Source organism: Solanum pennellii, chromosome 8 (assembly GCF_001406875.1).
Source record: "Solanum pennellii chromosome 8, SPENNV200".
In the NCBI taxonomy this organism is placed as follows: domain Eukaryota; kingdom Viridiplantae; phylum Streptophyta; class Magnoliopsida; order Solanales; family Solanaceae; genus Solanum; species Solanum pennellii.
The window spans coordinates 34102926-34108568 of NC_028644.1; the positions used below are offsets into that span (position 1 = coordinate 34102926).

Sequence of the window (5643 nt, forward strand, 5' to 3'; positions counted from 1 at the left end):
TCATGTCAAGTCAAAATGTCATCAATTGATCAGTAGCGCCTTTCATGATTTTCACCAATAAGATATTCTAATGTTTGTCACTCAACTAACCATCGTCTTGTAGTGCACGTAAGGTTTTCACTCACAAAAATATCTTATTTATTTTCTCCCATAGTTTTCCATATAATGTATCAACCTTTAGAGAACTGAAGAACATGATTATCACTTTATTGACTGATTAGATCAAACCCCAATGAAGGGCTGCCTACGTATCCTTTTAGGAATTAGGTCAAACGTAGTTCAATTAAAAAAATTGTTTTTTTATTAAATTTTTTTAATTTTTTATTATTTATTTAAAAGCACCAGACCAGTGGTGTTTGAGATAAAAGAGGATACATTTTTATCTTCTCATCATACAAATAACTAGAAGTGCTAATTGTAGTATCTCTTGATCGAATCTGCATTGACAATCATGTCAATCGCCTTTCCCTCCATATCTGCCAATTGAAAATCTCCTTTCGATATCACTTGCTTAATAACATAAGGGTCTGGCTAATTTGGAGCAAACTTTCCCTTGGCCTCGTCTTGGTGGGGAAAGATACATTTCACAACAAGTTGACCCACTTCAAAATTTCTTGGGTTTACTTTCTTATTATAAGCCTGAGCCATCCTCTGCTGATATAATTGACCAAAACAAATTGATAACAATCATTTTTCTTCTATTAGTGCTAATTGTTCTAACCTTGATTTAACCCATTATGTATCCTTGATTTCTGCTTCAACAATGGTTCGAAGAGAAGGGATTTCAACTTCTGTGGGTATGACAGCCTCAGTTCCATAAACCAACAAGTAAGGAGTTGCACCGACTAATGTACGAACAGTCGTGCGATATCCGATGAGATAGAAGGCTAGTTTGTGATGACACTATCTAGATCCATGCACCATTTTCATAAGAATCTTCTTGATGTTTTTATTCGCAGCTTTAACAGCCCCATTTGCTTTGGGACAATAAGGGGTTGAATGACGATGAACAATTTTATATTTCTCACAAACTTCCTTCATCAGGTGGCTGTTGAGATCCATTGCATTATCTGTAATAATGATTTTTGGTATGCCAAAACGACATATCATGTTGGAATGAACGAAGTCCACCACCGCTTTCTTGGTAACTGATTTGAACGTGATAGCTTCTACCAATTTGGTAAAGTAATAGATGGCAACTAAAATAAATCGATGACCGTGCTTTCGGCTTTATCGGCCCAATAACGTCTATTCCTCAGCAACAAAAGGCCACGGAGCAGACATAAGATGCAACTCTAAAGGGGGTGAGTGAATCAAGTCGCTATGAGTTTGGCATTGATGGCACTTGCGAACAAATTGGAAACAATCTCGCTCCATGGTCAACCAATATTATCCTGCCCGAATAATCTTTTTTTCTAGGACGTAACCATTCATTTGTGGGACACATACCCCTGAGTGTACCTCATTCATAATTGTTTCCTCCTCTTGAGTATTCACACATCGTAATAAATTCAAATCTGGAGTCCTTTTATATAAGATATAGCCACTTAAGAAGAACCCATTGGCGAGTCGCCAATAGTTCTTTTTTGATCTTTATCAGCATGCAGTGGATATTCTCTAGCTTTTAGAAACTGTTTGATGTCGTGATACCAAGGCTCACCATCTGCCTCTACCGCAATTATATTGCAATAACCATGTTGATCCCTAACTTGGATTTCCAACGGGTCAATGTAGGTATTACCTGGGTATGGAAGCATCAATGCTAGGGTGGCGAAAGCATCAGCCAACTCATTGTGAAACCTGGGAATATGTCTAAGTTCAATGGACTTGAACTTTCTTATGAGATTTTCTAAACATTGTTTGTACGGTATGAGGTTAATGTCTCGAGTTTCCCATTCGCCTTGAGCTTGTCGAATGATGAAATCTGAATACCCAAAGACTAAAATCTCATGTACATCCAGATTTATTGCCATATTCAAACCCATGATGCAAGCTTCATATTCTCTTCTGTTGTTGGTAGAAAAGTATCGAAGTCGTGCTGTGGCAGGATAATGACAACCGTTTGGTGAGATAAGAACTGCCCCAATTCCCACTCCATTTTTGTTGACAGCCCCGTCAAAATATAATTTCCATACGGGGTCATTATCAAAAATTTCTTCCTCAATAGAATTGGTCTCTTCATCAGGGAAGTATGTCTTTAAGGGTTCGTATTCATCATCAATCTGATTTTCTAACAGATGATCGTCCAACACTTGTTATTTCATGACGGTGCGCGTAACATACACAAAATCAAATTCGGTAAGCAAAATCTGTCATTTTGCCAACCTACCAGTCGGCATGGCTTTTTGAAAAATATATTTCAGAGGATCCATTTGAGATATGACGTAAGTGGTGTAGGACAAGAAATAGTGCTTCAATTTTTGGGCGACCCAAGTTAAAGCACATGTTTTTTCTAATAGAGTGTACTTTACCTTATATGAAGTGAAATTTTTGCTCAAGTAATAGATATTTTGTTCCTCTTTCCCCGTGACGTCATGTTTACCTCATAAAACATTTCCTTGATACCTTGACATATTTCATCCGCATTATTTTGGATAGGTAAGTCTGCACACAGTTCACCTCGAGATTTAATAAATGATTGAGCAATATGGGGGATCGGCTTCGACAGATTCCAAGCATTTCTTTTACGATATTTTGCCCATTTTCTATCAAAACTAGTTGGATTGAAACCCAAACCGAATGTATCTTGATTACCCATTGGACTGATAGTATTCACAATTCCTTGCAACGACAAACCTAACCCCTTTCCAGGTTAATAGCCATTTTGTACCATTTAAGCTACCACCATGACTGAAGTAGAGGACAGATGAGGTTGGAGGATAGGCTTTCCTTCTAAGAACTGATTAACCGTTATTATCTCCAAAGCTTGATAGTTTAGGGTTTCACAACCTCTTTTAGCCTCAATCCATGGTATTGAAGGATCTCGGGTGAATGGGAGATCATCTTCACCATGGACAATGATTTCTTGTTTGTCATGTTCAAACTTGACCACTTGGTGTAGAGTAGATGGCACAACTCTAGCCCTGTGGATCCGTGGCCTACCCAAAAGCAGATTGTAAGACGTGTCCATGTCAATAACTTGGAAAGTGATTCCAAACTCCGATGGTCCAATTGTAACAATTAAGTATATTTCGCCAAGAGTATCCCGTTTTGAACCATCAAATGCCCGTACACAAAAATTGTTAGTACGAATCCTGTCAGTGCTGATTTTCAAGCTTTATAGAATGGAAAAGGGCATATGTCTACACCCAAATTTCCATCAACCATGACTCTCTTCACATAGTGTTCTTCACATTTCACGGTTAAATGTAGAGCCCTATTATGTGTAGATCCTTCCAAGGGCAATTCATAATCAGTGAAAGTGATTCTATTTACCTCAAAAATTCGATTGACCATTTTTTCCAAGTGACCTACTGTAATATTTTCTGAGATATGTGCCTTGTTCAAAATTCTGGTCAACACTTCACAATGTTCTTTAGAATGTATGAGTAGTGACAATAAAGAGATTTGAGCAGGCGTTTTCCTCAATTGATATATAACAGAATAATCTTGAGCTTTCATCTTTTTCAAAAACTCTTTAGCATCTTTCTTAGTGACTGGCTTTTTAATCGGCAACTTATTTTCTTTGATTTGTTTGTCCCTCTTTAATTCTTCCGGAGCATAACACCTTCCGGAACAAGTTAAGCCTCTTGTTTCATTTGTTTCTTCGATAATCTTCTTTCCCTTGTGAGTAACGACGACTTTGTTGTAGTTCCACGGAACGGCCTTTGTGTTTGTGATTGGAAGTTGTCTTGCAATTTGTGTAACAATTGACTCTTTCAAACTTTCTTGATTTTGATCAAACGTTGAAAATTTACCAAGAATGTAGCATTTGGTCCATTCAACGGTACACTTTTCTTTTTATAGATGTAGGGACATACAATACTAGCTTCCTCGAGTCCTCAAAATTTGAAGGTGCACCTTTAACAATTATCGGTGCCCTTTGTATGGATTCTAAAACCATACTAGACTCTTCTTTTGAAACCTTGCTTTCCACTTTTGTTCTACTTGTTTGCTCATAATCTTCAAAAAAAGTCAATCATCCCCACAACACGCTCATTATTATGAGCAAGGAGTGGGTTATTTGTGACATTTGGTGCTTCCTCATTGCGTACCTCGATTACCTTATCCTCGATTAACTCTCAATGACTCTTTTTAAGGTCCAACAATTCTCTGTGCTATGACCTGGAGCGTTGGCGTGATACTCGCATATAATAGTTGGATCAAAGCCTCTTGCATTTAGAGTGACAACGTACGAATTGAGAGTTTGAACCAGTCTCAATTTTATTAATGTCTTTAACAAACTCGTATACGATTCCGCAATTGGGGTAAAATTATCTTTTCGACCTTGTTCTCTCGTATGGTTTGTCCGTTATGTGGATTATATTGCGCCTGAAAATTTTGTTGTTGGGGGCGAGAAACTTGTGGTGCAGGCCCCCGTCATTGTTGGCGTGAATGAGGTCTAACATATACCTGAGTGTCGAGAACGACATATTGGGACGGGTAATAATGCTGAGGAGAATTATATTGTTCTTGTTGGACTTGACCATAAGGATTGTTCATGCCCATTTGAACACCTCTTGATCCAGATGCCGCCATGGACCCTTCCTCCTTCCTTTAGGGAATGGTAAAATTACCGGATCCACTTTGTATTGCTTGTGTGGTAGCTCTAATGGCTGCTTGACTCACAATATTACCCGACTTTATGACATTCTCTGCCATTTCTCCGATCTTAATCGCTTCGGCAAAATGCTTGCCCATTGCGGCGAGAAGATAATGAAAGTAGTCAGGTTCTTGAGCCTGGAGAAAAACATCAATTAATTCATAGCCTTTCATCGGCAGTTTGACTCTAGCCGCCTGCTCCCTCCATCTTGTGGCATATTTCCCAAAATTTTCCGATGGCTTTTTTTCATATTATCTAGGGAATTGCGATTGAGAATAATATCGATATCGTATTTAAATTGTTGGAACAATATCTTGCGCCATATCATCCCAAACGTGCCAATGAGAAATGTCCTGATCGATAAACCATTCCGATGCTACACCCGTTAAACTCTCTCCAAAGTAAGCTATAAGAAGTTCTTCTTTTCCTCCGGCTTCCATCAACTGATTACAAAATATTCTCAAATGAGACACATGATCCGCCTGACAATTATATTTATCAAACTTTGGAGTTTTGAACCCTAGAGGCAAGTGAACATCTAGAAACATGCATAAGTCCTTAAATTAGACACTTTTGTGTCCTCCCAGACCTTGTGTAGTCCTTATGTTTTTTTCCAAACTTCTCATTTCCTTGAAATTTCTTCATGTTCCTCATTCTATATGTTTTCCTCAACCTCAACGGGAGAAGTGTATTGGTCTTGGTAAGAATTCGGAACATTAAATGTTAATTTAAGGGGATGCCCTTGGCCATATTGATATTTGAGTATAGGGTCATCAATGGATTTTTGTACCAATGTCGGTTGAGAAACTATATTAGTTATGACAGTAGGCACGAAAAGTGGATTATTCATCATTGATGGTTTCAACGGGTTTATTGAGGAA

General features: G+C 38.2%; 1 pseudogene; it reads right to left on the bottom strand.

The window, feature by feature from the left end:
* Nucleotides 1-1389: 1389 nt before the first annotated feature.
* LOC107027595 lies at nt 1390-1985 on the bottom strand (annotated as a pseudogene).
* Between the last annotated feature and the right edge of the window lie 3658 nt (nt 1986-5643).